General features: G+C 38.9%; 1 protein-coding gene across 1 annotated transcript in view; it reads left to right on the forward strand.

Annotated features, from left to right (window-relative positions):
• The first annotated feature begins 2,893 nt into the window (after positions 1-2,893).
• Positions 2,894-21,630, forward strand: part of SOX2 (SRY-box transcription factor 2) — a 151,322-nt gene continuing 132,585 nt past the window's right edge. The window contains exon 1 of the mRNA XM_034781436.1: positions 2,894-2,950. The gene's annotated coding sequence lies outside the window, so the exon portion shown is untranslated. The remainder of the gene's footprint in view (positions 2,951-21,630) is intronic.

Consider the following 21,630-nt stretch of genomic DNA (forward strand, 5'->3'; position numbering starts at 1 on the left):
ATCCAGGGTAACCTCCATTGTTAGCAATGGGAATTCTTTCTGAGCGGCAGTGTTGTAAACAGACTTTTTATGACCTTGGGGTGGATTATTTTCTCTAATGACTCTTCAGTGCAACGTAATAATTCACCAATGAAGGGTGCAGTAGAGTTTTGTCATCGATGTCCCTTTTCCTGCTTTCAAGTTCTATTTGGCCAGCAAGTAGGAGAGATTGGGGTGGGAATGGGAAGAGGAAAAACAATGATGTGTTCAGTAGGAGGTAGACAGAACTTTATTGGGTTTGGTGCCATACAGCCTACTGCTGAAAACTGACTAAAACCTTGTTGAAGTGTTCATGTGTGGTGTTTGCAGAAAAGCAAGCATGATATACACCCATCCTGTTTCTCCTGCTAATGAGGTCTGTTACTGTAGGACAGTTGATAAGTGGATCACTGTGCATAGCACCTATATACTGCAGTGATGGGTGTCTTAAAACTAATTAAGAAAACTAGTTATAAAGAGAGCAACATCACTGTCCCCTCGGTTACTTATAATCTGGGATTCATCTTTGATTCCTCCCTCATTCCACACTTCCTAGTCATGTCCAAATCCTGCTGCTTCTTCCTCACAACACCTCTATGATCTGTCCACTATTTGCCATCCCAGCAGCCAAAATTCTCATTCAGGCCCTTATCGTTTCCCCTCTTTATCTCTGTCACCTCTTCCTTTCTGGCCTTTTCAATGCACTCATTTTCTCTTTCCAGTCTATGCAAAAAAACTGTCTGTAAGATCATCTGTTGCTTTGACCCCATCATCCCCATTTTTAATCCCATCATCCCCATTTTTAATCCCTCTGCTGAGTCCCTCTACTCCACCGCATCAAGTTTAAGCTTTTTGTCAACCTGTTCAAAGTCCTTTATAATTCTGCCCCTCCCTATTTATCTGCCCATGTCCTATTTCATGTCACCCACTGCCCCCTCCTGTGCTACCATTTGTCAGCTTCTCATACTAATATCTGTGGCTTCTTCCACAGGACCCGCAATGCATGGAATGCCTTCCTGGGCTCATCTGAAAAGCCCTTATCCTCTCTGCATACATGTTCCTCATGAAGATCCATTTCTGCTCTGATGTATATGGGAAATGAAAAAGATACTATGTTAATATAAATAACCTTATTACCAGATAAAAAGCAACAGAGGGTCCTGTGGCACCTTTGAGACTAACAGAAGTACTGGGAGCATAAGCTTTCGTGGGTAAGAACCTCACTTCTTCAGATGCAAGAAGTGAGGTTCTTACCCACGAAAGCTTATGCTCCCAGTACTTCTGTTAGTCTCAAAGGTGCCACAGGACCCTCTGTTGCTTTTTATCTGGTAATAAGGTTATTTATATTAACATAGTATCTTTTTCATTTCCCATATACATCAGAGCAGAAATGGATCTTCATGAGGAACATGTATGCAGAGAGGATAAGGGCTTTTCAGATGAGCCCAGGAAGGCATTCCATGCATTGCGGGTCCTGTGGAAGAAGCCACAGATATTAGTATGAGAAGCTGACAAATGGTAGCACAGGAGGGGGCAGTGGGTGACATGAAATAGGACATGGGCAGATAAATAGGGAGGGGCAGAATTATANACCCTCTGTTGCTTTTTACAGACTCAGACTAACACGGCTACCCCTCTGATACTTATTACCAGTGTGGTCAATCACCATTTTGACCACTCTTTGTATATGTTGCACTCCTTCTCCTTACCCTTTGTCTGTTTGTCTGTAGATTGTGAGCCCCTGGGGGACAGGGACTATGCTATTTTGTTTTTGGGACGTGCCTAGAAGGTACTATTGTGGGTGCTACCGGAACCAAACAACAGCTGATATAGTGTGTTTGTTCAGTGATGCTAAGATTCCCTTCAAGTAATTCTAATTGTTTCTATAGCATATGGGAAATTGATTTGTTATTTCATTCTTGTCTTTCCATCTCAGCTAACATCCTTCACTGAGACCAAACTTGCTTTTCTGCTTGACAAAAGGATGGAGGAAACTGTCTTGTTCAAATCCACTTATTATGGAATTCACTATTTAATATTTGTGTGCCTCACCACTTGCCTTTTCACCTGGCTCATGAATGGAGAACCTCAATGTACTTATGATTGGACCTGTTTCATAGCAGTGGATGAATACTGGGTTAATGTTTTGAAGTGGGTTCCATATTTAAATATGAGCAAATTGGAGATTCTGCGGGGGAAAGTCCCCCTACATGGAACAAGCTGGGGTGGTTTCTCAAAAGAGCCACCAAGTGGAAAACAGGCTTTTGAAGTTGGCTGAACATGCTGTAATTATGAATCCAACCTTTATTAGTACTTCAGAAATGAGTTTTGTTACTTTATTGAACTACTGTGCCATTGATTCTTAGTGTTTATCCTCGTGAATACAAATTGCTCACTGTGTATGGCAGCTTTACTTTTAATCTCAGTGCAGGGGAGTGTAGCAATGTGGTTGATCAAACACAAAAGGCTAAAAATTAAGAATTTTTTGAGATTTTTGATTTACAAAATTATTTAAATGTTCTTCTTTGTAATTGAGAGGCTCTGTTGCTGCCTAATGAAATTACATTGCTGCCTAATCACATTACAAATCTGCATGCAAAAAAATATTTGTACACAAGGTGGTGATGTTAGCAACCAACTATTTTTATTCTTAACAACTCACAGTAAATAACAACATATTGTTTTATGTCTGAGACCTCCTAAGCTAACTTTGGATGTTCATATAAAAACTCAGATCAGAGATATCAGCAAGAAAAACTGTGAACTGAAGGTCTTCCTAATAAACACAGATATCAATGAAAATAGGTGTTGAGCTTTAAAAATATCTTCATATCTTCCAGGGTTTCTCATTTTCCTCTGACATAATTGTACCACGAGAATCATAGAAAAAACTTCAAATACAATGGTGGAAAGCGCAAGGTGTATCAAAAAGGTAGGTAACACAACCGTCTATTAAAGATCTCTTTCATATTTTAAATACTTCTTCTCATGCTATAACTAACTGTAAAAATAGCAACAGTTAAGATTTTCTGCCTAGAAAGTGAAATGTTTGTATTTGAACTGACAATAGGACAAGTATAAAACTAAAACCAAGGAAAGGGGTAATAAATAATGACAACAGCTGTTTGTAATCCTTGTGCTCCTATGTTCACTGTTTCCATGTGTTTTCTTGTCTTGATGTGCTGTCAGCCTCCTCTCACCTGGGACTAGTGATATCTTATCAAAGCCTAAGCAGTTCCTCTTCACAACAGGCAGATAATAGTGCCTTTCAATTTATCATACTAGAAGTCTAAAAGAACCATGGGAACGATTGGTCAGGTGACAGTTTGATGGACAGCTTGACAGCCCTTAAAGCATCATGGGAAATGGTTGTCACCTGATTTTTCAGAGCAACTATGGAGATAACCTTCAGCATGACAGGAAAAACAAAAATCTGAATATTTGTATAGGGTTTGGTAACAGCCGTAATGCTCACCTAAGTGACAATGGGTATGAATTTGGATTACGTGAAATGGTGTAATCTGAACGGGGATCTATTCAGCCTGTAAATGCTTTTGACATCTTTAGCTTCCTTTGAACACTTTTATTTAAATGTATATTTTGCAAACAATAATAATGTGAGGGTTTTAACTTAAGTAAATGGTTTCCTGTTTCTTTTTGTCAAGCTATGTATATAATGAAATGTATGTTTATCTGCTGAATGAAATCAGACTGAAAAACATAATTTCAAGAAGGTAAATATTCATTTTAAAACAAAAGGAATGCAAATGTGGAAAAAGTCTTGTTTTTGTACATTGTTACTATGGTTGATTGTGGGCAATAATCATTAGGTGGCCACTGTAAAATTAACTCATCTTTTCATGGACGGATGTTCACATCAAAAGCCCAATGGCTGTTGCTGTGTACTTCTGCTGAGTTTGCCAACAAACAGGTCACCTATTGACCTGGGATGGAGAATATGCTACTCTCAGGTCAAGACTGATGGCCTTTGAAAGGAAAGTGTGAGAAAGCTGGCATTGCCATGACCATTGTTTCACTTGTTCTATGGATAAATGCAGGGTGTCATTTTCCAGGACAATCCGTCTAGAACCTTGTACAAACACTAAAATTCTCTTTGAAAAAATGGCAGATTCTTCTAAGGAAGACCATAAATGTATGTGTTACAAGGAAGGATCTAGATGGCGTACAGGATTAAGCATTAGTTCTTTACCTCTGGACACCTGGATTTAGGAACCATTACCTCTGTGATGAATGAAATGAATTTGAAGGTCTCAATCTGGTCTCCCCAAAAGCACCTCACAGTTTGGAATAACTATAACTATAACCTTCTTTTGTGAAAGGCCCAGGATAGGAATCAAATACATGATGCAGGTTAGGATGAGATGCTTTGGCATCCTGTCCTATGAAGTACCTGGTTTTAGTGAGTCATGTCAGTGTCTCTTTCATTTTTAAAACTGAGGGTTTTTTGAACATCCTAGACCCTGGCCTCCTTCCTCCTTCAATCCAACCAAAATGCTGCCACAAAAATCATTTGCCTTTCCCTGCATTCTATGTCTGGCCCCTCTTCAAACACCACCTCTGCTTTCCACTTACCTCATAAATAAGTTCTTACTTTCAGCACCCTCCACAACTTAGCTCCTGCCTACCTCTCCCCTCTTCTCTTCCTGTGCTTCCCCATTTGCTCTTCTTCATGACTAAGAGCCCATCCAACACCTATTGACTGCAATGTCTTCTTCCGTGCAGCCCACAATGGCTGAAAAGCCTGGTCCACCATTCCTCCATCTTCTCCATCTTCATGTCTCTCTTAAAAAAAAAATACATCTTCCAAAGAAGCTTATGAACCATGTCTCCTCCTCAAAAAGTGTGAACAAAATACTCTCTCTGTCCCTCCCCTCTTTCTCTCAACTCTTTCTCTGATGAGAAAGTGAAAAAGATGGTGAATACATATATGAAATATTTACTGTCACTGAGTCATTGAGGGAGGGATAGCTCAGTGGTTTGAGCATTGGCCTGCTAAACCCAAGGTTGTGAGGTCAATCCTTGAGGGGGCCATTTAGGGATCCGGGGCAAAAAAATCTGTCAGGGATAGTACTTGGTCCTGCTGTGAAAGCAGGAGACTGGACTCAGTGACCTTTCAAGGTCCCTTCCAGTTCTAGATTCTAATGTACTGGTGATATAAATAACAGCCTCTATGGCATTAAGTGTGTGTGTATATATATTCTCTCCCTCTTCATGGCAAATTGTTAGATGGCAATAGTAACCTTTTCTGGACATTGTAAGTTTACCTGTTCAAAATTTCCCAATGCAATTCAGAGAATATTTTGTATTTTTAATGCCATGCAGGATTCTTTTTAGTTAAATCACCAGCCACAATATGTTACCCAGCTATTTTTGCACATTTCATAGCGTAATTTTAAATTGCAAACAGGAACTTACCACCCAAACTGACCTGCTTCATAATCTGAAGCCGGCAAATTACTGGACTCGCATTTTAAAATAATAATTTTATGCTTGATTCTGGCCTTTTGGCTTATGCATATATACATGTGCATGCACACTCTCTCTCTCTCTCTCTCTCTCACACACACACACACACACACACACACACACACACACACACACACACACACACACACACACACACATCTCTTTATTCCCCTGTGGATTTTCTGCATAGCAGAGTAGAAGACCGCTGCATACTGTTTCTGCCCAGAGATATCCAGAATACCCAACAATATACCAGCTCCGGGTAGGACTTGGCAGATGGTGTATTTAGATGCGGATTTTTCAAGATGAAAATGGGGAGGATTCTCTTTAGGCTTTCACAGCTTGCTGTCTACATACTATTGTTCTGGTCAGCTGTGAGTTACATCAGAGTCTATGGTAAGATATAAAAAAAAAAAAGGAACCTTCCCTTGTGTCCCAGAGACCCCTTTGTTGAAGTTCCTTCTGTCAAATAGTTCACATTCAGACTCAGGGTTGTTGTTTTTTTCATTTCTAGAGTTATTTTCAAGACTTAATCCTGCGTTTCCTTTACTGAGGAAAAATTCCCATTAATGGCAATGTCAGTATTTCCTAGAAGGAGTGCAGGATTAGGCCTTCTGTTTTAAACAGATTTGTTTTCACTTGTGTACACCAATCACTGAAAATACCCCTCGAGTTTTTTTCCTATGCACTTTTGATTTTTTTATCCTAGTAACATCATCCACTGTATATGAATTTAAGAAAATAGCCCTATGTGTATCTGGAGCCTCAACAGAGCTCAAGTTGCTACTTAAGATTTTTTCCTGTGGCATTTTTGCAAACAAACAATGTGGTTGTAAAAGAACCTAATCAGTGTTTGAGCTGACAAACAACCAAACAAAAAAGGTATTTAGAAGAGGCCTCTGATTTCCCTAATGACAGGATATACCCATCAAGTAAACTCAGTAACAGCTGCTCCATTGTGTTAAAGATTTTTAAGATGTCTTTACTATTTAAAAAGTTTTTTTTTATTTGTATTTACTTTCTCCAGAGAAGATGTACTGAGGTATTTAGAATTCTTATTATATCTTCTTTTTGGAAAAAAAGGAGTTAGCTGATTTACCAATGGAACATTGCTTTCCATGACTGTAAATATGAAGTTATTTAACTTTAAAACTGGGTCTTAAGTTGTAGGCAGAATATGATGGGTTGATACAAATAATTTTGCTGATAAGAAATAAGAAATGCCTAAAAAGCTTTTATCAAACTACCACTTAAAAAATCAGACACTGTCTTCCAGTCTGGGCTGTGGAACAGCATATGGAACAGCTGGGACACTTCAGCTGACAGAAGACAACATACTTCTTCTAGGGGCTAGATGGGGAGCTTTCTCAGGTAGTGATCTGCGGCTCTTAGACCTTTCCTGTGGAGATGAGTGGTCAGACGCTTAGTTTATTTTACAAACTTCTAACTCTGTCTCCTTTTTCAGATGTGTATCTTCATCTCCTCTTAGAATATTAATTGTGGTGGTTGTTGATGATGCTGTTCTGTTTTAAATTAGACCTATTGTATTCATGACCACAATGGTCAGGTTTCCAGATAGTTCTAATAAATATATTCTGAATGTACACAACAGTTGGATTCATGTTTGAGGTATTGTCCCTTGAGGTAAAAAAATTGATCTTAGCTTCACCTGGGTCAATAGACATTGATATCTAGTTCCGCTGAAGTCAATATCTGCTAATACTGGCTGCACAGCTCTGACAGGGATTGGTAAGAGAGGTGGGTAATAAAAGGAGTTAAAGAAGAATCACATTAGTCAGAGAAAAGAATAGAAAGGTTGATGAATCATAAATGACTGAATGAATGCCAACAATGACACACCCAGCTCTACCTATCCTTCACCAAAAGCCACGAGTAGCCATGGAAGCTGAGGGGTAACACAAAGTACCTGTGAAGAATGAAACAGCAGAGACTAGAATGGCTTAGAAGTAGAATAGCTGTGTTGGAGGTAATTATGAGTGATACAGCCCCAGCACAGTGTAAGGGATTGATTCCATTCCACTCTTTGGAAATGGGGATGTGGGTAGGTCAGTACTAATCTTTTGGGGAAAGGTCTGAGAAAGTGGCAAAATGGAAAAGAAAAATTAGAGAACTCAGGACAGAGGCAAATATAGAGAAGATGGGTGGAGAAGAGATGAAAGGGAAGAAAGAAATAGAGAATGGAAAGGGACAGAGTTTAAAGTAGGCGAGATTGGGAGACAAAAGAGGGCATGAATAAATAACAATGGGAAATGGAAACAGAAGAGTTCTGTGCTTTATAGATTCTTATAGCAGCCTCATCGCTGTAATATCTGAGCACCTTCTACTAGTGCATTAAGTTATGTGACTGATGTCTTTCACACGTAGTTTGTTGTCTCGCTCATCCTCTCCCTGGTGGCGAATTATGTGTGCAATCTAGTGCTCCTAGATTTATTGATGGTGCTAAGCTCTCACATGGCTACTCTTGGCTTTTCCTGCCTCCCATTTCTTAATGAAATCATTCATTCAGTTGTTTATATATATGTTTTGTGAGAGCTTAGCACCATCAATAAATCTAGGAGCACTCCTAAACTATGCACTGAATTGACCTGTTATGTGTGTGTACCATCAATCCAAGAAGATTACAAAGTGACTGCAAACTCTTTAAAGTGCTTTCTTCTGTCCACCAGACAAACTTCTGTCTTGCTTGGGTTGGGCGTCAACCTTGTGTTCTTCATCCATGAACTGGATGAAGGTTTAGATTATTCTGGTGGTAGTGATGTGGTTGTATGTGGTGAAGGATAGGTAGAGCTGGGTGTGTCATTGTTGGCATTTGAGTCCTTGTCATCTGACCAGTTCCCCTAGTGGCTGCACGTAGATGTTGAATAGGACCAGTGAAATAATTGATCCTTGTGGGACTTGTTGACTTTGACCAGATCTTATTTTTATGGTGATGTTCTATATTTCTGATCAAACTATAATCTGTCTGCAAAGCATGCTTATAGAAATAATAAGGAATTTTATTAAAGGTGTAACAACATGTGAAGAACTAACTGTGCATATAGGTTTGGCTATTAAAGATTATGTGTTAAGGGCTTAGAGTGCAGGCTTGGATGACAGGTCTGATAAATAGTTAGTCAAAGTAAGCCCCAGGGTTTGACCTGAGGTTATAAATTTCATACTGGCATGCTGCATAACAAGTAACTATAGAAGAATAGGTACATCACAAAACTGTGTAAATAACAGAATGTTTGGGATATTTTGCAATGAGGTAACTATAGTGGTGACCCCATTGATGTATGAGATTTATTAAGCATGTGATTGATGCAGATAGGTTATGTCAGTGGTTGGAAATCTAACTCTGGGCACCCAAAATACCACACATGGGCAAAGGGCAGGTCCCAGTTCACAGAATAGGTTGAATATGGCCACGGATATCTGGTGGTGTACTAAGATGAGGGTATAAAGATATAAGTTTTGACCCTGTAATTTGCATTTGTCAGATCCTGAGACAGGGCAAACTGAATCAGTACCTTTTTCCTGACATACGCCATTGACTGTTTCTTCCGTCTTTGTTTATAATGGTCTCCATAGAGTTGTAAGCATGAACAATCCAGGAAAACACTTTACTGAATTTATCATATTCTTATACTTATTATATTCTTCTATGATTTCAGTTATATTCGTCTGTATTAACTAAAGCTTATAAAGTTTGTGTGTGTTCCACCCCTCTCATCTTTTTAATTTAACTCTAAGTAGCCATCTGAATAAAGAGCATGTGATAAATTATTTTATAATTGCAATAATTGATCAGGCTACAAACTCTAAATGTGAGACATCTAGTGGAGGCATGCAATTTCCCATCAGTATTGTTTGGGTGCATCCCTCCAGAAAGGACTTAAACCATTTTAGCTCATTCCCCTGGATCTCTGCCATCTTTCTTGATGTAGTTTGTGTGACGGGTTCGGTCACAGAGACCCCCCTTGGGACTGTCACCTGATGTGCTGAAACTACCTCTGAGCTCGTTTTCTTTGTCAGCTTGGGACTCCAGAACCCTGTCTTGTTGAGCCAGACACACTAGCCTGCTGCAACACAGACCCAGGGTCTGAACAGTAATATACTAGCTCAGTGGTTTGAACATTGGCCTCCTAAACCTAGGGTTGTGAGTTCAATCCTTGAGAGGGCCACTTAGGGATCTGGGGCAAAATCAGTACTTGGTCCTGTTAGTGAAGGCAGGGGGCAGGACTCAATGACCTTTCAGGGTCCCTTACAGTTCTAGCTCAGTGGTTTGAGCATTGGTCTGCTAAACCCAGGGTTGTGAGTTCAATCCTTGAGGGGGCCACTTAGGGTCTGGGGCAAAATCAGTAATTGCTCCTAATAGTGAAGGCAGGGGCTGGACTCAATGACCTTTCAAGGTCCCTTCCAGTTCTAGGAGATAGGATATCTCCATTAATTGATTGAACTATGCCCCCAAAGCTACAAACTTAACTGAAAACAGCTTAGCGAGTACTCCTGTCTCTAGCACCCAGACACCCAGTTCTCAATGGGATCCAAACCCCAAATAAAGCCATTTTACTCTGTACAAAGCTTATACAAGGTCAACTCATAAATTGTCCACTCTCTATAACACTGATAGAGAGATATGCACAGCTGTAGGATTTAAGTGGTTTCAATTAATAACAGACAGAACAAAGTAAGTTACCAAGCAAAATAAAACAAAACATGCAAGTCTAAGCCTAATACATTAAGAAACTGAATACAGGTAAATCTCACCCTTAGAGATGTTCCAATAAGCTTCTTTCACAGACTAGACTCCTTCCTAGTGTGGGACCAATCCTTTCCCCTGATACAGCCCTTCTTAATTCCAGCAGGCATCTTAGGTAAAAAGCAGGGGATTCACATGACTGGGACCCCTTTGTTCTGTTCCACCCCCTTTTATAGCTTTGGCATAAGGCAGGAATCTTTTATCTCTCTGGGTCCCCACCCCTCCTTCTAAGTGGAAAAGCACCAGGCTTAAGATGGATTCCAGTATCATGTGACCTGGTCACATGTCCTGTGAGACCTATTCTTCATTACCCACCTCACGTACACAGGAAAGCTTGCAGGTAAACAGCCATTTACAGCCAATTGTCTTAGTCAGTGGGAGCCATCAAGATTCTAAACCACCATTAATGGCCCACACTTTTCATAAATACAATAGGACCTCAGAGTTAATTTCATATATCTAGTTTTAGATACAAGAATGATACATACATACAAATAGGATGAACACACTCAGTAGATCATAAGCTTTTTGATACCTTACAAGAGACCTTTTGCATAAAGCATATTCCAGTTACATTATATTAAGATTCCAAGCATATTTTCATAAAGCATATGGAATGCAACGTTACAGTATGCTAGGGTCAACAATATTGAATGCTGCTGAGAGGCTCAGGAGAATGAGAATGGATGACTACTTACCATCCACTGACTGCAGGAGATCATCCATTAGTGCTACTAAAGCAGTTTTCATTCTATATGTCCTGACCTCAATCCACATTATGCCATGTCTACTACATTAGCTTCAATTAGATGAGCTTTTTGTTGGCCTTTCGCTAGCTCCTCTATGAGCTTCTTCAGGAACAGGTTTGATACTGGGTGATAGTTGGCTAGAAACCTGATATCTAGGATGGGTTTTATCATTGCCAGTTGCACTATTGCGTATTTGAAGGAATAAGGGAAAATCCCTTCTCTGAATGATGTGTTGGCTAGTTCAGTCAGGAGTAGCACCAGTTCCCATGACTCTTTCACCAGCCAGGAAGGGCATAGGTCACATTCACAGGTTTGGGCTGAGACTCCTTTAGGTTTTCTAATACATCTTAAGGAGTGTATGTACTGAATTCTGGGAATGCAGGTGGACTGTTTGCTGGCTGGTATAGCAGGAGTGGATATATACTGTTTGAGAAGTCTTCTGGAATGTGTGAGATCTTTTCACCAATGTATAATGATAACTCTTCACAGTGCTTGGTTCTGTTGTGGGCTGTAGGTTTTTGTGTCATATTATGCAGTAAACATAATTTGTTGTTGCTATCATTACGAATATTATTTGGGTAGCACCCAGAACTGTCAGTCAGAAGGGCACAGATGTGTTAGGTGCTGTACAAATTTTGGCCCCAAACCAAAATCAAGACCATTTTATACCACTCTACGGGCCTGAAATGGATCCTCTTTGCACTACCAGAGTGGTTTAAAGAAACCTTAGAACAGATGAAAATCGGGCCCTGAAACTTCTACAACACAAATAGAAATGCTCTAAAAACTTGTTGAATTATTATGATTGTTAGATATTTTGCATGTATAGAAGGTTTTAATACGAGGATCTTGAATCACTTTACAGACGTTAATTAATTAAGACTTAGAGCACTCCTGCAAGGTAAGTATTGTCTCCATTTTACAGATGGGTAAGCTAAAGAATAGAGAGGTTAACTGACTTAGCTGGGGCTACATAGTGAGCCTCTGTCAGACCTTGGAGTAGAATTCAGAAGTTCTGACCTCTAGTCTTCTCTTTTAGTCTCTAAACATCTTCCTCCTCATGTTAGATTTTGTTTAATATATTTTGGGTGATCTTAGTTACTCCAAATTTACACCAATGTCATAGATTCTGTTTTACAAATGTGTCCTAAATCTAAGTGCATAGTTTCAAATTTTATTAGATTTCAGTACAAGTCGTGTATACAAATATTTTACATATTCAATATTCTATTTCCATGACTAAGTAGTTTAAGATTATTCTATACTTTTTGCTAATACAGTATGTTGCATATTTGATTGTAAGCAGTTTCCCATCTGTGGCTGAATGATAGAAGCTAAAGCTGATATGGATTTTCTATTTTCCATCACTCCATATCATTGTAAACTCTCTAGTTCTGTAAAAGATCTGCTTTAAATAAATAAATGTATCCTCACTAATCCTCTTTGAATAAGTGGAAAGCATTTAATCCCATGATTCTATAAATCCAGGGTGGCTGTCAAATTGTGTGTTTATTTTTTTTTTGTATTATCTAAATCGGTTTGTATCAGATCATTCATTGACAACAATAGTTTGTTATTTGGATTAAACACCTCACCTTTAATTTAAGAGCCATCTTCATCCTCCCTCCCCCCCACCAGTTTGTTACTTTAATCATCTGTATTTTATTAGTCCTTTTATAGAAATATTTTTACTGCTAAATTTTCATGCTGCATTTTTTTTACTAAGTGTTAACACTTACTCCTTCCAGATCTGGAATTCAGACTATTTTTGTTTGTGTCATCAAGTGGCTGAATTCATCAAAAGTATTTATCAGTTTGCAATTTAAAAAATTAAAAACAGATGAGCCATGAACTTCATTTTGAAAATTTAAAAAGTGGTCCATTAATTGAACAGCAGCTGGGGGGGCGGGGGGATAGCAGGGGGAAGGAACTAATCAGTTCATTTCAACCAAAACGGCTCATTATCATTTAGGCTGATGAAATCTTTGGAATCTCATGGGAAATGGGTCCTTCCAACAGTTGCCCCATCACCTGCCTGCAAAAAAAGTCATTTTCTCCACATTCAGTCATTAAAATTAATAGTAAAACATGTACTTGTATCTCTAAATTGGTAGATGTATCAAAGTCTCTGATTGCCTTTCAGTTTAGGGCAAAGGGTGTGTGTGTGTGTGTGTGTGGTGAGGGGTGGTGGTGGTTTGTTTTGGCTTTTTCCCCACTTTTTAAAATTGTTTTTCAGTAGTTCAGGATTGTTGAAAACTTGTTTTTAACTGCAGTGTAAACATTGGAAGCCTCATACAAATAAAGAACTACTCTTTCTGTGCACCAGTAATTTGCCCCACCATGTTGGCCCAAGGGGACTTAGACAATTAAATCTCTGTTATATCTTAGTGGCCCAAGAATTAGACAAGACAATAGATATGGGATCAAGAATGTCACTCAGCTGCTTCATGTATAGTAATGCCCTACATACACACTTGAGTGCAACAGGCCTAATGCCTTCTCTGTAAGATAGGCTCTGCTCTCCCGGGCGGCGAGCCCGCTGCAGCTCTGCTCTCCCCGGCAGCCAGAGTCGGAGCGCCGCGCCGCCCCCCTCCAGGTGCCGCCCCAAGCACAAGCTTGGTGGGCTGGTGCTTGGAGCCGGCCCTGAGTATTTGTAATGATTTCATTAATGTTCAATTTTGCAACACAGTAGTGAAATCATAAACAGTGCTTTTAAAGCAAGTTCTCACAGCAATTTATTGTTGTGACTTTAAAGCCAGACAACTTCCATACATAGTTGTATTGTATTTCTGTTGGTTAAGAAGAATTCAGATTATTCACCTGATGCTTTTGACATTTTATAGTGATATGATTAAAATGTAGCTTGCTTCTCCCCTCCCCCGCAAAAAAACCCTTAAGTAAATCTGCAAGGTAAAGTGTAAGCAGTAAAATGTATTGCTCTTTCAACTCTTCTCTGAATAAAGAGCATGTGTTTTCTGTCTACTCAAGGTGTGCATGGCAAGATGGCATTATCAACATAGCACAATAATAAAATTTAAATGTAAAGAACAGAGCATGTTGACAAAACACTTAGCAGATTAAGGTTATTAAACTGTGAGGCTGGTAGACCAGGTGTCAGCTCATGCCAAGGTCTCTAGGCATAGGTTTGTTTAATCTGGAGAGGAGAAGACTGAGGAGGGGACATAATAACAGTTTTCAAGTACATAAAAGGTTGTTACAAGGAGGTGGGAGAAAACTTTTTGTCCTTAACCTCTGAGGATAGGACAAGAACCAATGGGCTTAAATTGCAGCAAGTGCGATTTAGGTTGGACATTAGGAAAAACTTCCTAACTGTCACTGTGGTTAAACCCTGGAATAACTTGCCTAGGGAGGTTGTGGAATCTCCATCATTCAGGATTTTTAAGAGCAGGTTAGGGATGGTCCAGATCAGGGATCGGAAACTTTTGGCCCATGGCCCGCCAGGCTGGCCGGTTTGTTTACCTGCCGCATCCGCAGGTTCGACTGATCGTGGCTCCCATTGACTGTGGTTCACCGCTCCAGGCCAATGGGGGCTGCGGGAAGCCGCAGCCAGCACATCCCTTGTCCCGCGCCGCTTCCCGCAGCTCCCATTGGCCTGGGTCGGCAAACCACAGCCAGTGGGGGCCGCGATCAGCCAAACCTGCGGACATGGCAGGTAAACAAACCGGCCCAGCCCTGGTGGGCCGCGGGCCAAAGGTTGCTGATCCCTGGTCTAGATAATATTTAGTCCTGCCATGAGTGCAGGGGACTGGACTAGATGACCTCTTGAGGTCCCTTCCAGTCCTACGATTCTGTGCTTCCTAAACATAAACAATTGATCCCCAGGATTAACCTGGGTTAGCCCTAAAGGATTTACAGATCTGGCATATTTCAGCAGTTCTATCACCATCTGAAACCTAAGACTGCAACTCATTTGCAACTCAGTGTGGGGTTTGTGCCCTGCTTCTTAACAGTCTGCCCTGATATTCTTGCTCACGAGCCATTCCAGCGAGCATGACATTGACATCATGCGTAAACGGGGTAAATCTTTGGTAAAAAATCCTCAACAGAATCTGCATTGGAAAATTACAATACTGAAAAATATGTTCTCTTCTATAACTCATTGATTGAACTACCAAATTAGCACACATGCAGCACACTAGGTTTGTCCAGAATGAGGCTAAGAGGTAAGTAGGGCTGGTCAAAAATTTTCCAACAAAATTGTTTTTTGACAGAAAATGGGGTTTCCAACTAAAGATCTTTTTCATGCAAAGTGTCAGCTTTCTGCAGAACATTTTGAGTTTTCGCTTGAGTTGGTAAATTCAGGATAGGGAATAATTATGAAGTCTAGAGTTTGGTAACTAGAATGAGATACCATGAACTAACAGAATGTGCTTAAATCTAGTCCTAGCTGTGACCATATGATCAGGCTAACCCTGATAACCCCTCTAGTCACTTCCACTGCATACTCTTCCAAATATACTGGATATTAAAGGAGTTCTCACAGACTTTCTGGTTATCGTGGACCTGCTGTGCTTTGCGTATATGAACTTGTCTCTCAAAAAAGATATACTTGAGCTCTATATATTCACTGTAACAAGAATAGTAGATGCTATTCAAATTTTGGGAAAATAAAGAAGAACCCAAATATTTGCAAAATAAACCATCAAATTAGTTCTGCATCTGTTTCGCCAAAAATAAACTGCCTGATATACAATTTCATTGTCACATATACACAAAATCCTGCTTTACAATGAAGTGGCTTTTCTGTCTTGCAATAAACCATATACTTTGATTCTGCCCTTGATTCAGCCAATTCAGAGATGTATCTCTTTTACTTAGGTCATGCTCCTCGAAAAACAGTTTCTTGTGCTTTGAGTTTTTTTCTAATGCTGTATTTTCCATAAACGTTGGTGTTGTGAAAAACATGTTTGAAAAGAATAGAAAACCTTTCAGTGAATAGAAAGTCTTTCAATAATTTCTTAATGTAATAGTTCAGAGTTTGAACTTGATTCTCCCAGTATAATGACTTTGATCAAGGATAATTCATGACTGAGGGTTCCATATTAGAATCAGTTTCATACCCTGATGAAAGTAAGTTTTGTATAAGTATTGAAACAGTCAAAATATAGTATTTCAAAACACTCAGAAGATAATCTTATCACAAGAGGCAACTCCTGGTACCTGATCAATGTCACTGCATGAGCTAGAATAAAGGCTGTTGGTGTTGATCTCTCTTTTGTGTGGAGATGACTAACCCAGTTCATTTATCATTTCAGTACAGTGAAAATTATATGTTGTGTTCAAATGCTGTGCTTTCACCAAAGTATTGCTTTATTTTAACATAATGTCTTTTCTTAGCATTTTGAAAGTATTTAATACAGAAATCATCCTATAATTTTTTATGTTTGTCTTGGAGGCCCACAGGGTAACATGAGTAATGATGACATTAAAAAGTGAAGTGGTTTAATAACGTTCTGCTTATTTATTAAATATGTATGAATCCTGATTCTGGGTGTCTAAAATCCCTTACTCATAAAATGGAACTGTTTTTATTTAGTGTTTACTTTTGCTCCCTTTAGTTTATAACACCCTTTTAGGAGTTTAACAACCAATGCCAACATTTTCAAGGTTGGGTACCTACGGTATCTGTCAATATACAGTGCAACCCTCAGTTATCCAAAACCCCATTATCTCAAGTCAGGTCCTCTAGGCCAACGTTACCTGAGGATATTGCCACACTTCAGATAATAGAAGTGTTCAGCGGTTTAGTTAACTGAAGCTGAGCAAGGAGAGGTCCTGGGGAAATGGACTGATGGAGGGAGCCTGAATCAGTGTTCCTTTGGCTTTTGGAGCACCGCAGAAGCAGACCTTTAGTTTTGTCGAGCTCCTAGTTTGTGTGGAAGTGAAGGTCCACTCCCACGTTTCAACTCTGTAGAAGTCCAGCTTCAGTCTTACGTCGCTTAGGAACAGGGCCGGCTCTAACTTTTTTGCCGCCCCAAGCAAAAAAAAAAAAAAAAAAAAGCAGCGCTGCTCCGCCGAAACAACCCCCCCCCACCCCCGCCCCACCCCCTCAAACAACCCCCCCCAGCGCCGCCCCGCCCCGCCAAACCCCCCCCCCCCGTGCCGTGCTGCCGAACCCGCCCCCCCCGAGCGCCGCCCTGCCCTGCTGAAACAAACAAACAAAAAAACCTCGAGAGCCGCCCCACCACCCGAAGATTGGCCGCCCCTTACAAGGTGCCGCCCCAAACATGTGCTTGGTCGGCTGGTGCCTGGAGCCGGCCCTGCTTAGGAACACCTGACAAAACCTATTGGCTAACTCTACCAATTATGGACATATCTAGCTGGCTTTCTCAAGGGCAGCTGGCTCAAGAAATGGAGCTCATAGGCTAGAGGAAGTGGTCAAATTCTGCCCCTGTAGTGATTTTAACTACCCACACCAATGGGCCATGCCAAATGCTACTGGAGTTGTTACATTATGCCTGTATATAAAATATATATATACATGTTATAACGATATATGGAATAATGACAATATTGACAGAAAAATACATTATATAAATAATACATACATATATACATATAATTATAATTATAACAAATGCTCTTTAAAGGGCAACATTTTTAGCTAGTTTCTCATTTTGTATATCTATTTTTCATACACAAACTTTACACGTTCCCTGGACAAATGGATGGTTACAGATCCACTTTTGTATACTTAGTAAGTGGCATGCACACATGTTATTATCTGCATCGTACTACTGTCCAAAGGCCTTGATCAGTATGGGGGCTCCATTGTACTTGACACAGTACAAGCATGTAGGCAAACAGGCATTCTTCCAAAGAGTTTATAATCTAGTGTAAGTGGACACTAATTCGTAGGCCTTGACTGAAAAACAGGCCCACAATCTTGTTTTTACAGCCAATCACATACAAAGCAAGAGGAGTGTTGTTATTTCACAGAAGTTCAGGAAGATGCAGTGTGGAAGCTTGATTGAGCACTTCCTACACAGACAAAATTGTCACTGAACAAAATGGATTTTTTTTCTGAGGGAAGAGGCTTTGAACAAGACCCTTGATGTAGCTTACATTCCTATTTATTTTGGGGGATTTTTATTTGTTTTTGGTTTGCCTTATTTGTTTTTGGTTTGCCTTGGCTGAGATTCCTATGATTCCTCATTCCTCTTAAGTTTGAACACTGGTGTTAAATAGTTCTGCGTTGTTGCAGACTACCATATGTTCATTAGCAATGATGGCTGAGGGAAGTGTCCCCTTCCATCCAGTGTAAAACATATCACTAACAGCCACCCTGGCCTGCCTCTCTAGAGAGCAAATACAGGCTCTTGGTTGAATTTCCTAAGGAAATAATAGGTGGGTGTGATATTTTGTTGCCGTTGACTATATAATACTGGTCCAGAGTTTTCAAGCAATTAATGGAACAATAACATAACAAAACAAACACCCTTTTCCCCAAATCCCTGTCTAATGGTAAATTAACAGCATAAGGCTAAGAGGTTCACTTTTAAATGCAAAGATGCTCCAGAACCACAAAGTTATCTGGAGCCAGAAGTTTGGATTTTCATCTACATTCTTAAATGGCTGTTTTATTAGAGACAGATTTACTGATGGAAACCCATTCAATAGTAGAATGCATATTCTGAACTGCATTAACACAACTGTAAATTTCCCAGTGCCTAACACTTTGTCATCTTCCTATTATTTGTGGTAGGCAGGCAGTGTGTACCAGATAAGTAGAGGTGTATGTAAATAGTCAGTTTCAGTTTGCATGGGTTTGACTAACTTTTTCTTTATGTTTGGTTTGTGGAGTTTGACACCCTTGAGAATTCCTTAATAAATGTTTTTATTTTAGTAAGAGAAATTCTAAAGAGTGAAATATGAAGAGCAGTATAATCATTTCAGAAACCATCAATCTTTTCTATCAATACTCTTCTTAGAGGGTTCAGATGAAAATAGATACAGGTGCAAGATATAACACTAATAGCAACAATGGGTCATTTTTGTCTGTTCCTATACACTTTAGACTTTCAGAAAAAAATAGCACGTAGTGTTCTGATTAAACTCATTCTCAACTTCAGAACTAGTTTTAACCTTTTAATTGTTGGATTTAAATATAACGTGACAAATCATGTATCAAAATGTTCTGAACTAATTTTTTTACATGTAAGTATTGTGGGTTAGTTATTTTCTGCATCCCATTAAACATGTTTCTTGCAAAAGTATTCAGAAGAATGTCTTATATAAACCATAAATCTTCACAGTGAGAGGCTTGTGCTTTGCATATTACTGGTAGGTGAACCTCAAATTGTGAATAAGAAATCCAGCATCTGTTTGTTTACTCCAAATTTTCCTAAATAATCTGAACCACCTAGATTGGCAAAAGTCATCTGAGATTCTTATGAGAAAGAGATTTTCTTCTAAGATTTTCTGAGCTTTTTTGTTTCTGAAATACAGGAAGAAAACTTTTCTGGGGTTATATTTGCACTTCAGTTTCTAGTTCTTGTCAGAAGCATGAAGGCTCATGAAATTGGAAAATTGGAAAAACAAGTAATACCAAACCTTTTATAATATTTATAATTTATTATAAAGCTTTGGTCTGAGACCTGTTGGAATTCTGGAAAAAAAATTTCTGGGATTTGTCTTTTATCCCATATCCCTAATTTATATATGTGTCTATTTCTTATCTGGGTATCTTAATGCTATATGATAAGAACAGTTTACGGTCCAAACTTTTTCTTAGCTTGTGTAATATCTGAAATGTTCTCATTCGAATGGACTATGGAGTATTTTGTATGTCTAAGAGAATGAACTTGACGGTAAAGTTAGGGAGTATTTATGGGGGTGGCTATGTCACTGGGTCTAAAAAGCTCCTCATATTTTAAATTCTAAGTGAGCTAATTATTTTTAGCACATTTTTCACCTACATTCTCCTCGAGAATCTGAAAGTGAAACAGACTATAAACAAAAATTAAATTTGTCATTATTTTCATTGTTCAAACTGAAAAAAGAGGGGAAGAAACACCAGGGTCTGGAAAAACTAAATTTGATATAAAAATTATTTCCATTTGAATAATTTAGGGTGTAAATAAGGGACGAAGGTTTGATACAGAAAAGCTCTTCTAGTAGGCTGTGTTGGGGATGGAGTTATGCTAGGGGCTTTAAAGGAGTTGCTGGTGGGGTTTGTTTTCTTTTGTTATATTGGTGTTTTAAATAATGTCAAAGGCACCCAGAGTAGTAAATGAATGCCTTGTTATGTTGTCTTATAAATTGCAATAAATAAAATACAATAAAATATTAGTAACTTAGGTAAATACATTTTGTTTTCAGTTGCATTGAATTTTAAGTTAATGGTGCCTCTTCAGTGAATTGAGTCCTTTGAGAATGAAGCTTGTCATTAACACACATCGACAGCATTTTAATAATACATAGAGTTGGGGAAGAGAGGAAGTGTAAACTACTGAAGCTTGCAAAAACCAATCCCCTGAAGCTTTCATGTTTTATTTGAGCATATGTTTTGGAAGTGGTGGTGTTGACACTGGTGGCACTAATCTCCTCTTTATCTTGTTTTGATTAAAATGATATTTGAATTTTATTTTTGGCAAACTTTTATCAAGCCTCAGAGGGGTTCTGATGTGGCAGCTACAGAGAAATGGCTATAATAAACACATCATATGATACTCTTATGTCTTGCATTATAGCTACTGTTTGGCACACCCCAGGGATGTGAAATGTTCCTGAAGAAATCCAATGATCATGCAGTCAGTGCCTGGCAGGTGAAAATATGAAATAAAATCCTGCAAATTTTGTTTGTTTGTATTCTTTTTCTTTTTGCAATCCAAGCTGTATGAATTATTTCAGCTGAGTAAAAGAAACTGTATATATAGCTAGAAGTCTTAAAATAGAAATATATCAATTGCAGTTTTAGGATTCAAGTAGTTCCTGCAATTTTATGAGCTACTGCTATAATTTTATTTATAAAACTAGACATACATAACAGTTCTTTACATCCCATATATCCTCTGCAAGTTATATGCATTAATAAGTCAAACCTAATTTCTTAAAATATATATTGCTAGTAGTGACATGAAATTTAATTCTCAAAATATACAACAAAAATCCTCCCTTAGCTTTTTGTATATATTTACACAATATGCATTATTTCCTCTGACAAAATAATATTTTAAGAACTAAATCTCAACTTGTGTGTCTTTGTATATATCATCATATATGTGGTTGTAATATTCACATACACTTGTATAGGGAAATAACGTAACACATTGGCTAAAGCATCAGACTGGGAGTCAGAATACATAGGTTCTATTGCTAATTTTGCCGTTTACAGTATGACCTTGGCAAGTCACCGAGGGCCTTATCCTGCAGGCATTGGAGTGCATGACAAACACTCTGTTGATTTTGCTGGTGCAGGATCAGGCCCTCAGTCCCTGATTCAGCAAAGCATTTAATCATGGTAAGCACATGTATAGTTCCACTGACGTGCATCCATGCTTTGCTGGATTAGCAACAAATTTTCAAATGTAACCTCTAATTTTGCATGCCTGAAAATGTTCAGTTTAAGTGCCTCTCTGTCTAGAGATTAGT

The sequence above is a fragment of the Trachemys scripta genome, chromosome 9 (genome assembly GCF_013100865.1).
Source record: "Trachemys scripta elegans isolate TJP31775 chromosome 9, CAS_Tse_1.0, whole genome shotgun sequence".
Classification (NCBI taxonomy): Eukaryota; Metazoa; Chordata; order Testudines; family Emydidae; genus Trachemys; species Trachemys scripta.